Below are 16272 nucleotides of genomic sequence, written 5' to 3' on the forward strand. Positions count from 1 at the left end.
AGGCGTACAGACACAGCCTCAGCCACGTCTGTACCATTGCGTCCAGCCCCAGTGGGGCTGGATGCGTGAGGGAAAAGTATAACGGACAGTGCGTTGTCTCTTGAGACGCAAACAGATCCACCTGAGCTCGCCGAAGCGAATCCAGAGTTCCTCCACCACCTCGGGGTGGAGTCTCCATTCCCCCGACACCACTCCCTGCCTCGACAGGGAGTCTGGCACTACATCCAGGCTCCCCGGGATGTAAATATCTCTGAATGACAGCATTTTGCCCTTGGCCCAAATCAACATTCGATGTGCCAACTTCCACAACCGGCGCGATCTTAGCCCCCCCTGGCGATTTATGTATAAGATCACCGCTGCGTTGTCCGACCGAACTAGCAAGTGCCTGAGTGACAGGAACACGGCCATCAGCTCCAGCTGGTTTATGTGCCAGGAGAGCTGATGGCTGCTCCACAGACAACGAGTCGAGCGGCCACTCATTACCGCCCCCCAGACAATTAGGGAGGCATCCGTCGTTAGCGTTACGCAACAACAAGGAACCCCCAGAACTGGACCTTGGGACAGGAATCAAGGATCCTTCCACTTCACCAAGGCACGTAGGCAGCGTTGCGTGAACTTGATCAAGCGAAAGGGATTTCCCCTCGGGGAGAACCCCTTGGTCCTGAGCCACCACTGTAAGGGTCTCATGTACAGCAGGCCAAAAGGTACCACGTTGGACGCTGCTGCCATCAGCCCTAACACTCTCTGGAAGTGTTTTACAGTGAATGACTGACCTAGCTTTATCTGGTTCACGGAATCCAGGATAGTTTTTATCCCGGGAGGAGATAGCCGAGCTGACATTGTTTTTGTGTCCCACACTACCCCCAGAAAATTAATACTTTTCACTTTTCCCTCCGTTCAACCTTAGCCCCAGAACTCTCATGTGGGCAAGAACAGCATCTCGATGCTGAGCCGCCAACTGTTTCGACTGCGCTAACACCAGCCAATCGGCGATGTAATTGAGCACGCAAATGCCCTGGAGTCGCAACGGAGCCAGCATCTACGCACTTTGTGAAAGTGCGGGGCGATGTAACAATAACGAGTCTTGGGGAATAATTTATTTAAATGGGACTCGTGTTCATGAGTCTATAATGTGACTTGCTGGTTGTACATTAGTTATTAATTTTATAACGGGACTTTTAATCCTGTTATTATCAAAGTCGATTTCTGTCATCCAGATTTTCCTCTCGTCTCGCGAGTGGAAAATGGGATTTCTTCATCGAGTTTCAATCTTACAAACTCAAAGAAATATTAATCTGTTTGATCAGGACAAATAATATTTCATAAGTTTGTACAATTTGTATTACTGAAATAGTAACACAAAAATCGGTAACATTTTAGAATACTGTTTCTTACTTAATGCATAACTAATAAAGAGTTACTGCAGTACTAATGAATAATTCTTCATTAACACTCAAGTCACTAATATTAACTACTAAGGAATGAGTGTTAAATAATCAATATGTAATAGCATTTTTTAATTGTGTTAAGTATTAATTAGTTAATCAGTAACTATTCAATTAAGTTATGCCTCCTTAAGAACTACTATTAAGTAACTACTAATTCAGCTTCACAAGGAATAACTATTAAGTAACTACTAATTAACAGTGATGCACAGTATCAGATAGAGGCCCTTTCTTCTTCTTTAGTACTAATGTTGTTAGATAAATGGGTAACACTTTAGAATACTGTTTCTTACTTAATGCATAACTAATAAAGAGTTACTGCAGTACTAATGAATAATTCTTCATTAACACTCAAGGCACTAATATTAACTATTAAGGAATGCGTGTTAACTAATCAATATGTAATAGCATTTTTTAATTGTGTTAAGTATTAATTAGTTAATCAGTAACTATTCAAATCACTCATGCCTCCTTAAGAACTACTATTAAGTAACTACTAATTCAGCTTCACAAGGAATAACTATTAAGTAACTACTAATTAACAGTGATGCACAGTATCAGATCGAGGCCCTTTCTTCTTCTTTAGTACTAATGTTGTTAGATAAATGTACTAATGTTATGTTTACTATATGTAAATATTCATTTACATTCACTCGCAAATGTGCCGATTAATGTTTCTGTCTGTGTGTGTCCCCTGTTGTGTTTATGACCGATGTGCTCTTGCGGTACAATATTAATACTACTTAATGAGGATGTTGATGATTTTTTTTTTTTTTTTATGTAAGTATTGTCTACAACCAGAAGTTCAGGACGGAACCCCATCCCCAATCTAAGTGCCTTGCCAACATGGCTCAGGCGTTTTATGTTTATGTGATACCAAATGATTTCTGTATTTAAGGCAATGACTGAGGGGAAAATGAGAATACAGGGAACCTATGAGTCATTAAAAAAGAATTTCCAAATAGTTCTCAAGGAGTTACTTGGAACCTGGAACAGTATTCTAAAGTGAAAACATAAGGAACCCATTCATAATTAATGAAGAATTAACAAATAGTTAATGGTTAAATAATTAAGCCTAACTACCATTAATACAGTACTAATAAAGGCAATTTGACCCTCTATTCTAAAGTGAAAGTTTTATCCTCAATTTAAAAAAAAAAAACACCCGGCGTGATTTTTGAAAGGAGAGAAATCACCGTTGCCCTGACATCTTAGTTTTCCTTTTCCTTAAGGCCCTTGATACGTAAATTCCATCTCCTTTTGTATCTTTCCTGCTCTTTACATTTTTCAGTCAGCGCCTTCATTTCGTCATGCAGTTTGCCGACTTGCCGTTCTAATTCCACTGTTTTGTTTTTGTAATCGGTTACCTGTTCTCTCATCACGGCAATCAGGCTGGGATTTTCCTCCATTTTACGGGAGAGGTCTTCCATCCTTCTCTCTTGAATGTCAAACCTGTCCTGCCAGCTTGTTAACAACTTCCAGTATTTTTGTATTGGTAGCGATATCATCCGGAGGCTCTTTTTCTTCCACTGCTCTGTTTTTTTCCCCCGGTTTGTAGTTTGTCCGGCGTAGCTGGTGGGGCACTTCGTTTGTTCATGTTTAAAAGCTTGTCGCTTAATTATGATCTCAATTTTTCATCAAACGGAAATAAATGTTTATATTTATTCTGAAACTCCTATATTTATTTTAAAGAAAACAAATGAGACTTAGCTTGCTTTTTGAAATTGAAGAGCTCTGGAAAATGCTGCTGCTCAGAGCGCCATCTTGCCGGAAGCCTCCATTAAGTTGTATCCTTTATTGTGTAGCCTTACTGTATATTGAATTTCCCATATTAATGTGAATGCATACATGTACACACACAACACTTTTACAGAATGAGTTACAACAAATTTCTACTTCCTATTATGCTTTATTTCTGGTTTAAAGGAGGTTAAATGTTAAAATTAGTTGCTATTTCATGTGTTTTTGCTCAATTTAATAGAGGGAGATAGGTTGAGATAGTGGAGATAGTGAGGTTGACGTTTGGTCAAAAAACAATAAAACTTTGTTACTTTTATTAAAAATAATGTCTGTGCACTTTTCAGTACAGTTATAGCTCTTTGCTAAATATTTAGGAACATGCCAGTGTGCTTGACTTGTGTTATTGTTAACTCTATGTGAGCACTTTTTTTTCTCAGTAACTAGGATTACAGTTCCTTTTATTTTGTAATATATATATATATATATATATATATATATATATATATATATATATATATATATATATATATATATATATATATATATTATTTTGTTCAATATATATATATATATATATATATATATATATATATATATATTATTTTGTTCAATATATATATATATATATATATATATATATATATATATATATATATATATATATATATATATATATATATATATATATATATATATATATATTATTTTGTTCAATATATTTGTGGGTATATCATCACATGCACATCAAATAAAATTACATAAATTATGATATACAAGTAAATATATTGTCACATATTTTTCTAATTGAAAGAAGTAATTCCTCATGCACTATTAAATATTGTAATATTTTTAATATGCAGTTAAATCATTTAATATATTTATCATTCACATATATAAGGAAATATTTTCTTTGCGTTAGGGTTACCCATTTTTATTCGTTTTACTTGCTAATTAATTTACTAAAGTAAAATCTAACTGATTTGCAGGGGTTTTTATTTAACACAATCCAGCATATATATATATTTTTTTACAGTGTAGGACATATATGATATGAAAAAACTTGAATATTGTACAATTTGTATATGTGGTTTTTGCAGCATATATGATCCTTACAGTTTTCTGTTGGAACATATAAGAATCACACATGTTTTTAGCGAAACTTTTCCATATGGGCCCACTTCTCTCGTCCACCTCGCCACATGCCCCTGTCGCCCCTCGCAGGCTGGGGGGGTACGACCGAGACCTACTCCTCGTCGTCAGTTATAAACCTGGGTGTGCTCTTTCATACCAATCTTTCATTTGAAACCCATGTTTCTAACATCTGTAAAACTGCATTCTTAAAACTGCATACCATCTTAAAAATATATCTAAATTATAGCACATGCTTAATACAAATACTGAACAGTTAGTTCAGTCTAGTTACTTTAAATTTAGTTAGTTTACAGAGTTTACACTTTAGTTAGATTACTGTAATGCTCTATTGGGTTGTTGCTCTGCTTGCTTAATAAACAAACTCCAGCTGGTCCAAAATGCAGCATCTTGAGTTCTTACTAAAACCAGGAAGTATGGTCATAATTCGCCTTATTCACCTGGCGGCCATTTTGAAAACTCTAACGCCGTTGTGGGGTACACAAACCCGGAAGCTGGACTCCGATACAGTACTAATCAGTAGCCGCATGCTGTTTCACTGCACTTCGTCACTCAGGATAAAATCCTACAGAGGACAAACCTTTCACCGTTTTCCGGAGGATAAGGGATTACATGGAGAGTGGATTAAAAAAATATCAGAAGGGATCCTGGTCGTAATTTCTGCATTTTACTACAGACGAAGCTCGAAAGACTCGAGCAATAGCAAGACTGGGACATGTCAAGTCAGCTTTATTTAGCGCTTTTACAATACCGATTGTTCCAAAGCAGCTTCACGGTGTAAACAGGACAATATTGCAACAAAATTTGATTCGGTTGCAGTCATTCTGGAGAAACGGTGATGTTATAAGCTTAATTTAATCTATCATATAGTGTCAACGTGGGCAGATCAGTATTATAGTTGATACAGTTAATTTACATGTGGGAGATATGTGTATGTATAAGCTACTGGATCTTCATATATGTAAAATAAAATGTCCATTTATCTAAAGAATAAAGTACAATTTTATGACACATGGATGATGTCTTTCATAACTTTACAACTTGTCAGAACATCAGAAAGAAATAAGTCATTCAAAAACATTGATAGGCATACTGGTCTAGGTTTGTAAATAGTAACTATGTACATTTATTGGTATGGAGGAATACAAATGGCCTGCTTGTATATTGTAAGTATGGAAAAACGTACTAGAAAAGGGCAGAACATTAGAAATTACATTAGGAGGAAAATTAAAAAACATTAACAAATGAAAACTATATACATAAACATATTATCAGTGATGCATTACATGATTTTGTTACACACAGCAGGCAGAAAGTGAGTGACACAGAATGCTGCTACTGATTAGTACTGTATTGGAGTCCAACTTCCGGGTTTGTGTACCCCACAACGGCGTTAGAGTTTTCAAAATGGCCGCCAGGTGAATAAGGCGAATAGCCCGGTTCTGTCAACACTGCACAGGTTCCCTTTAAAATCTTACTAATTACTTACAAAGCACTAAATGGTTTTGCTCCCTAGAACTTGAGCGAGCTCGTAACACATACTTCATCTTCGTCTATTGCAGTCTCAAAATTCTGTCCAGTTGATAATACCTAGAATATCGAAATCAACTGCAGGCGGTGGATCCTTTTCCTATTTAGTACCTAAACAGTCTTCCTAGCATTGTTTGGGAAGCAGACACACTCTGTCAGTTTAAATCCAAACTAAAAACGCATCATTCTTACTATTATGGCATACACATAAAATACTTTCTTTCAATTAAAAGATTGTTAGGCTGTATTAACTATGTTAGCCGGATCCAGGAACACTTCCCATAACACCTGATGGACTCATTGCCTCATCAGAAGAATGGATTGTAATAAAGTTTGTAGATAGGAAGGAAGGAGGCGGGAACCGGCGAACGTTTAACAACTTTTATTAAGTAAATAAATAAACAAACAAAACGGAAGGAAACCGCGGGCAGCCCCTCACGGACGACTGCCCGCACACACGTAAAAAACATAAACATAACTCAACGTAAAGTCCAGGCCTGGTCCTCTCTCGTCTTCCACTGTCTTCACTCCTCCTTTTATACTCCCGTCACTCCGCTGTGCTCATTATCACTTGCCACCGGCTCACTCTCACGGTCCCTTGCCTCGCTGCTTGCCACTTGCATCTACTTTAATGTTAGTCCCTCTGTTTATCCCAAGATTTACTGCAGTCAGCTTGATCCGGGCCTTATCCAGATAAGATGGCGGTTTCACATGGTTTCACATGACACACATCAACGTTAGTCAATAGGTGCGTTTACATGGAGCACTGTAATTGGTTTAAAAGTACAATCCAAATGAAAATGCTCCATATAGACACCTCAGTCGGAATAAAAATGCCCAAACCGAACTAAATTGTAATCGGTTTGAGAGGGGTGGGATAAACCTTTTCATGAACCGATCAAATGAAAAATTTCACCATGTAAACGACATGACCTGATTACTTTTAAGTGTGCATCCTTATATGACGTGGTATACAGCGTGCACCTCCATCACTGAAGAGAAAGTGCTACGCTCATGCACACCAGGCTATAATGCTGACAAGAGAGGAAAGTAAATTTTTCTGAGGGGTAATGTTAAACTTTTATTAAGTTATACATGTTATGAAGGTAATGTTGCCATAACCACACTGCCTGTCTACACTTATCTTGACAGCGTTTGTCCAAGGCACTTTTTACTTCAACTGCGCCTGACAGAGGAATTAATTTTTCAGGGATGATTATTACACTTTACAACAAATAAATAGCTTTTATAAAACCGTATAAGTCCTGGTGGCCGCTGAGAGTTGCTATGGCATCCGTGAATGCATTCCAGCTGCTGGAGAGGACAGTGTCGACATTTCTGATGGAAGGGGGACGCACAACATACACGAAGCTCAGTGCCGGGCCTCAGGTATCACACCCCGGACGTACACATTATATACACGCAAGCTCAATGTTGAATTGACGGTAACGCTTTAGATCACAGCCCGGAAAGTACTGCATAACTGCATAAAAAGTGAATTTACAGCATAACTTTCGGTAATTATAGTGTAACTATAAAGTAAGTACATGTGGGTATATGGGAACAATATGTAATAATGGGAGAATAAAGGGGTAACTTTCAGGAAAATTAACAAATAATTTATACTGTAAGTATTTTTTAATTAAGGGGTAATTATACTGTAAGTATTTTTTAATTAAGGGGTAATTATCCATGTAGTTACAGGGTAAGTATGAATCTGCGGGCTGTAAATAAAGTGGCTCTTGTTCCGCTCTTGGTTCATGTGGTTATAGGGTAGGTACAATAAAAACACATACACAATCAATCTAATATCACTCAGAAATATTTATTTGAAAAACAACTTAATTCAAAACAGATGTATAACAGTTCATCTTTTTATTTATTTATAAACTTTTCATTTCAAATGATAACGTCCTGACAGAAAGAGGCACTGTCCCTTTCTCTTTCTCTTTCTCTTTCTCTTTCTCTTTCTTTTCTTTTCTTGTTCCTTTTCTTCATTTTCGTTATTTACATTGATGTGTAAGGAGGAATCCCATGTCTTTGGAAATTTTGTATTTTTATGTATTAAAAGAAAAAGTAGTACACCAAGCAATGCTGTCATAATTTAGTAATCGTTTCGTTTCTGATCAGCTGTTACCAGCTGTTACGTGCACGAGACGTTTCAAGCTTTCATGACGTTCTCATTCGCGTTTCATCTGAAACACACGCGAGAACTGGCGCCTCATATCTTCAATTCTTGTTTGTTTCTAATTGCTATTATCATATATTATGTTATTGTTTATATACTGTTGTGAGCATAACCCCCCCCCCCCCAAAAAAAAAAAAACAAAACAAAACAAAAACACAGCATCAGACATCCACATGACCAGAGTTTCAAGTTACGTCAAGCTTGAAATCAACCCTCGCATGCACGCAGATGACTGCTGGTCGGATGCGATAGTCTACAGTTAAAAAAATGTAAAATATTGCTATTTTTCTTACAAACACTTATCGTTGGGGGGGGGGGGGTGAAATGCTGTTTCATGCATACTTAGCTTTTTACATTGTTAAAGACCTGGATTCCCATCCTAAACATAGACAAATAGACAAAGTTTCAAAAACTAAGTTGGACATATGATGGAGTATTTCTGTGTCAAAAGTACTCCTTCCGGTTTCTCACAAGAAGAGAGTAGGAGAGTTTTTTTCCGAGTATGGGTCTGCTTGACGTCAACAGAGCAGAATGTCCCTGTATGGGCCATATGAGCTCTTCTCCCGGAAGGGTGCGCGCGAGTGTGACTACAGCGAGAGACCAAATGCACGTCCTTAAACACTGCTCTCAGGTGCAGATCCGTGCTACACTTCTGTCGCGCCGCGCTCCACTTTATTCCTATGGGTGACATCAAATCTTCAGCACAGTATTCCGGGAAGCCAGCGCTGCATTTTGAACCGATTTGAACGCAGAAATGACGGGAAGCACATAACATCACGCTTCAGTCGTGTCGCAAAAGTGGATCTCCACGGTCACTGCTGTCAGGACATCACGAAATCAACACTTAACAAAGAAGTGTGTTTTTGACGGAGCGGTCCCAACGATAAAACTAAACGGTCGTGCTTTGGAAGCAGGCGGTGAGTAAAACTGCTTCAAATGTCTATGTTGTTGGCATCTCCGGCATCTTCTGTGTCAGAATTTGCTCACTTGTTTTCATTCAGTCCATTAAGTGAACTAGTGGAGTAATGGGGAATGAGTGTACATGGGGCGAATTGGCAAGCGGTAATTCATTCAGCGCACGACTCACAGTGCGTTGAGAGTGAGAGCGATTCAAAAGCATAAGGAGTTGTTTGCTTTTGAAACGCTCTCGCTGTATTTATCAGCCTATCGGTCTGCACAGCACTGGTGCATCAAAGCCTCTTCTCCAGCCTTTTCTCGTACTACATCGGCTGTACACTCATTACTGCAAGTGCATTGTGGGATTGAATGAGTGCACTCTAAAACGTCCACTATGGTTTCGGACACCAATACAAATGGCTGTCCCCTCAAATAGTGCCCTATTTAAGGGTATAGGGGGCGAATTCGAACACAGCTTCAATGCCGCCGACCTCCCGAATGAGAGAACTCGAGACTGGTGTGCCTCGCAGGTGACTCTCATTCTCAATCACACACTGGTCTCACTCGCTCCTCTTACATCTCTCGCTTATCCACCTCACCACAATGAGCAAATGCATTTTCCATCATGACTGAATCTTTTCTATATTCATGTCATGAATAAATAGTTGAAACAATTTTTAATTAAAATGATTAATTTAGGTCACTATGGCCCTCATTTATCAAAAGTGCGTACACCAAATTTCCAGCGTACACCTTGCGTGCACCCAAACCCATGGTGACTTTGAAATTTATCAATATAGATGTTGGTGTACGGCATGCTCAAAACCTACGCCAGCTCAGGAGATGGTGTACGCATGTTTGAGTTAGTGTGAAAATGCGCAGAAAAACAATTCCTAACTCCAGAAAACGCACTGACAAAGATATGCTATATGACCCACTGTTAAATACCACAACAACATTCAGTGTTTATTTTTGTGCAACATGAACATCAATGTTTTATTTGTGTGAGTTTACCAAAGCGTTTGATTTGTAGGCATATGTATTCCTCCAGTCGCGAGCCTGTGCGCTTTATCTGACTTTTCAGGCCTGCCTGGCCTGGCAGCTTCGCACGGACTGGGACTAAAATCATTCAGACTGACAAAATAAAAATGACCTTCTTCTTTTAAATAATAATAAAATCAATAAAAACGACATTCTTCTTCTAAATAACAAGCGTCATTAAGAATAAAAATCATAATAATAATACTAAGAATTTTACAAATTGTCATGTAGGCTGATTATTAATGTGAATGAGTGGTAGGCTACTCCACATCACATCATCATCACTATTGTACCCCAATACCCCCACACTATTAACAGTACTCGTAATTTGGGTCCATAGTTTGTTTTTGTAGGTGCCTTTAATCCCACACTTTAAACTCCCAAATAAAACAATTTCGTTTTTTTTTTTTTTTTTTTTCTACTTCCCTGGTGATGGTCTTGATGGGCTCGTCTCAATCATCTTACTAGTCCACTAGTCAGGGCACTGATCAGGGAGTCAGCCCATTGACTTATGTCGTAATCAGTGCCCTGACTAGTGGACTAGTGAGATGATTGAGACGCGCCCGATTTCCACGTCGGAGAAGTTTCGCTTCTTTGCCGTCTTCCGTGTGTCCATGGCGTAAAATGAGGGTGTGGAGGAGGTGGAAACTTGAATATATAGGGGGGTTATTATTCATTATTATTCTAATGACGATCGTTTTCAGCCACGGCATTTATCAAGGGCAAGTATTGCGTACACCTGGATTGCAGAGGTACGCACAGCTTCATAAATCAGGTAATAAGAGGAGTATAAGCATAATCTTATGCCAACATATACGCAACATATACGCACGGTTGATAAATGAGGGCCTATGTGTTTTAGTCGTTTGGCAGGCAAACATGATCACATAAGAGAGGGCAGAGAGTGATTCAGAAATGGCATGTGTAAAAACCACTATGTTTTTATTTTTATTTTTATGTGTGACTTAAATGGGGGGTTACTGGAGCTTCTGTTTACATCAAGGAGTTGTATATGGTTTTGTGAGGACAAATAAGAGTGTGTGACCCACTTACATTTGATGGGGCATTCATTTGGCCACGCACCCACACACACACACACACACACACACACACACACACACAATCTCTTTCTCTCAGAGCACTGCGTTTAAGCTGCAGATCAATGTTGATCCTGTCCTGATCCTGTTTTATGCCCTGGTGACGATTAAGTATTGGCCAGTGTTTGCTGACATCTTTCTGGCTTAAAAGTTTCCCACCTCACGGTAAGTCAATATTATCATACACTCACCTGAACTCAAAGGTTGAACCATTTGCAAACAATAAAAGTACATGGTGAAATGATTTTCCTCTCTCCCTAAAAAAGCAGCTCATGTCTTTCAGTTAAGATAGCAATTCACCTTAGGTATTGCTTTGCCTTTTAACTCTGGAACATAATACTAGAGCTGGACCATACAGCAAATGTCTATGCTTAAAATGTATTTGGTAACCTCTCGCCACGATCCTCTTCGCTGCGCATTTTAGCAGGGAATGTTTGGCCGTGAGGGGTGAGCGAACCAAACACTGTGCAGGAATGTGGAACCTGCATGTCACCCCAGCAACAAACTTGTGTTCACTGTGTGCTACCAAAGATATGTATACATATCTATGTGTGCTACCGTTCTCTTAATACACCATGGGCTACTACCCTTCACATCGAATGTTCCGGCGATCGCTCACTCACACATTGCGATGTCGATGTTAAAACAGAATATCCTTCAGCCCTAGTATCAATTTAGAATACTGTTTAGTCATTGATGAATGACTACACATGAACACATAAGTAATGCAATAATTACATTCCAGTATTACTATTAACTAGCAAGAAACCCTGATTAACAAATTAGTAAGCAATAGCGCTCAGTTGAATGAGGTAGTTCACTATTAGCTGTTTTTTCCTTTTTCCGATTATCACTATTAATTGTGACTTTTGCCTCAGTAAACTCCTAAAAACTGCTATTAATAGTTAGTATGGTAGTTGTTAAGTTTATGTATTGGGTAGGCTTGAAATATGTAGGCAATGGCAATTCAGACTAAGGCATTAATATGTACTTTAAATGTAGTAATAAACAACTAGTTAATAACGAGAATTGGACACTAAAGTGTTACCTTTTTTTCATACCCCTGCAGACTACTTATAGAGGTTTAGTTCATGTGAACAATGCATAATCAATTCCGAAATTAAGATCTTGGTAACCCACCAGTAATGACTCAAGTGTTACCAAATCTGTCAGAAGCAATTACTATCCAAAACCTTACAAAAGCACGTGGAAACAAACACAAGAAGAATGACAATGCATATACAGACAGGAAATAAGTGGCAGCTGGCGGTGCAGACACACACAAAGAGCGAGAATAAGTCAGTGGATTCAAAACCCTCAAAAGTTTACAATGATTTTAGTCAATACAACAGTTATCATGCTTTTCACTACATAATATTGTTCAAAATAACAAGTAATTACTTCTGAAGGATTGGTCAGATTTGGTAATACTTGAGTTACAGGTCCTTCTCAAAAAAATACCATATTGTGATAAAGCTCATTATTTTCCATAATGAAATGATAAAAATTAAACTTTCATATATTTTAGATTCATTGCACACCAACTGAAATATTTCAGGTCTTTTCTTGTTTTAATACTGATGATTTTGGCATACAGCTCAAATCTAAAAAAAAATAGCATATTTCATCCGAACAATAAAAGAAAAGTGGTTTTAATACAAAAAAAGTCAATCTTCAAATAATTATGTTCAGTTATGCACTCAATACTTGGTCGGGGATCCTTTTGCAGAAATGACTGCTTCAATGCGGCGTGGCATGGAGGCAATCAGCCTGTGGCACTGCTGAGGTGTTATGGAGGCCCAGGATGCTTCGATAAAGCCTTAAGCTCATCCAGAGTGTTGGGTCTTGGTCTCTCAACTTTCTCTTCACAATATTCCACAGATTCTCTATGGGGTTCAGGTCAGGAGAGTTGGCAGGCCAATTGAGCACAGTACTACCATTGTCAATAAAGCATTTACCAGTGGTTTTGGCACTGTGAGCAGGTGCCAGGTCATGCTGAAAAACGAAAACTTAATCTCCATAAAGCTTTTCAGCAGATGAAAGCATGAAGTGCTCCAAAATCTCCTGATAGCTAGCTGCATTGACCCTGCCATTGATAAAACACAGTGGACCAACACTAGCAGCTGAAATGGCACCCCAGACCATCACTGACTGTGGGTACTTGAAACTGGACTTCAGGCATTTTGGCATTTCCTTCTCCCCACTCTTCCTCCAGACTCTGGCACCTTGATTTCCAAATGACATGCAAAAATTGATTTCATCTGAAAAAAGTACTTTAGACCACTGAGCAACAGTCCAGTGCTGCTTCTCTGTAGCCCAAAAGTGGCTTGAGCTGGGGAATGCGGCACCTGTAGCCCATTTCCTGCACACGCCTGTGCACGGTGGCTCTGGATGTTTCTACTCCAGACTCAGTCCACTGCTTCCGCAGGTCCCCCAAGGTCTGGAATCGGTCTTTCTCCATAATCTTGCTCAGGGTCAGGTCACCTCTTCTCGTTGCGCACCTTTTTTTGCCACACATTTTACTTCCCACAGACTTCCCACTGAGGTGCCTTGATACAACACTCTGGGAACAGCCTATTCGTTCAGAAATTTCTTTCAGTGTCTTACCCTCTCGCTTATTGCTTATTACAGAACGCCAGGGCCCACACCATCCTCCATGTGTTGTAGGTGAACCAAAAACATCTGATTCCAGCTCTCAGTGATGTGTTTTGGGTCCACGCTATGATAACAGTAACTTTATCAAATGTTTACAAAACAAGTGGGAACCCAGTGTGCCTGCCTCTTTCTCTATCTCTGTTCTGTTACGTGAAAGAAAGTCTAAGGCCTTGTCAGGCCGTTTAACAAACCAATATAATCTTGTAAAACTAAGACTAATGTGGGTGAAAAAATGAATACTGTTAAGTTAGCACTTTTAAACATCTGTTCACTTAAGAACAATTGCCCAAAAAATAATTTCTAGTCAGCGACTTAATAACCACAAACAACCTATATTTTTTGCATCTAAATGAAACGTGGTTAGAAGAAAACTGTATTGCAACAGTCCTAAATGAAGCAGTCCCTCCTAACTTTACTTTTATGAGTGTTTGCAGAGCAGTTAGGAGAGGTGGGGGTGTTGCTGTTCTTTTTAAAGATGTCTTTCAATGTAAGCAAGTGTCATTTGGTGAATATTTGTCTCTAGAATATCTGGGTATTGTGTTAAAAGGTGCTCCACGCATCCTGCTTATCATTGTTTACAGGCCTCCAATGTACTCCCCAGCCTTTATTGAGGAATTTACAGAACTGTTATCAATAATTTCCTCAGAGTTTGAATGTTTTGCTATTGCTGGGGATTTTAACATTCACATAAACAATATTGAATCCAGTACAATCAAAAGAGCTCGTGACTGTTCTTAACACTTTTGATTTGACACAGCATGTAGATGGACCCACACACAATCGTGGACACACTCTAGATTTACTTATAAGTAAGGGTCTAAACATTTCATTGATTGTTATTAAGGATGTGGCACTGTCTGATCATTTCTGTACAATCTCTCCTGCCATTGAAGCTAGATCTGTCTCTGTCAAAAAGAGATGCTTAAATGAGAACACTAATGTGCTGTTTATGAAGGCTTTATCTCTAAAACCAAGCATATCTGCAGACTCTGTAGATTTTCTCCTTGACTCCTTTAACTCAAAAGTTAAGAGTGTAATTGATGATATTGCTCCTCTGAAAGTCAGGAAAAAAAGTGGCAAACAAAAGGCACCATGGAGAAACTCAACAGCAGTTCAAATAATGAAAAGACAATGCAGAAAATCTGAACGAAAGTGGCGCAAGACAAAACATGTAGTCCATTATAACATCTATAAAGACAGCCTTCATGCTTTCAATGTTGAACTAGGCAAAGCTAGACAGACCTTCTTCTCAAATATTATAAACAAACACTTAAACAACACGCGCACTCATTTTTGCTACTGTAGACAGACTAACAACACCCCCCGAGTCACATTCCCAGAGAAATGCTCTCAGACAGCAAATGCAGCGAGTTTGCTTCCTTCTTCTCAGTGAAAATCAAAAATATAAGAAAGGCAATCAGCACATCCTTGAGTTGCTCTGGGGTCAGAAAAATCTGACCAAAACCTCAGAAAATTACTATGTCTGATTTCGAATAAATTGACGGTAAAATTTTAGAAGACACAGTACAGCACCTTAAAACATCAACCTACACTGTAAAAAGTGAACAGTTGGATCAACTTAAAAAAATTACTTCAATTGGTAACACCTAAACATGTTAAGTTCTCTCAACTTAAATAATTACGTTTTGTCAACTTACTTTCAATGGGTCAATCACACTTATATTAATTGAGTTCATTGAGTTAATTGAGAAAATTGAGTTCATTCAACGTAATTTCATTTCATTCCTACTTAAATGTATTAGTTTTTCCCACAGTTGGATCAACTTAAAAAAATTACTTCAATTGGTAACACCTAAACATGTTAAGTTCTCTCAACTTAAATTATTCCATTTTATCAATCACACTTATATTGAGTTCATTCAACCCTATCATTTACATTAGTCTAACTGAATTTCATTCCATTCCAACTTAAATGTTTTAGTTTTTCCTACAGTTGGATAAACTTTAAAAAATTACTTCAATTGGTAACACCTAAACATGTTAAGTTCTCTCAACTTAAATTATTCAATTTTATCAATCACACTTATATTAATTGAGTTCATTCAACCCTATCATTTACATTAGTCTAACTGAATTTCATTCTATTCCAACTTAAATGTTTTAGTTTTTCCTACAGTTGGATAAACTTTAAAAAATGACTTCAATTGGTAACACCTAAACATGTTAAGTTCTCTCAACTTAAATTACTACATTTGATCAATCACACTTATATTAATTGAGTTCATTCAACCCTATCCTTTACAGTAGTTTAACTGAATTTCATTCAATTTCAACTTAAATGTTTTAGTTTTTCCTACAGTTGGATAAACTTTAAAAAAATACTCCAAATGGTAACACCTAAACACGTTAAGTTCTCTCAACTTAAATTATCCCATTTTATCAATCACACTTATATTAATTGAGTTCATTCAACCCTATTATTTACATTAGTCTAACTGAATTTCATTCCATTCCAACTTAAATGTTTTAGTTTTTGGATCAGTTGGATCAACTTAAAAAAAATACTTCA

This window comes from Pseudorasbora parva, chromosome 15 (genome assembly GCF_024679245.1).
Source record: "Pseudorasbora parva isolate DD20220531a chromosome 15, ASM2467924v1, whole genome shotgun sequence".
NCBI lineage: Eukaryota > Metazoa > Chordata > Actinopteri > Cypriniformes > Gobionidae > Pseudorasbora > Pseudorasbora parva.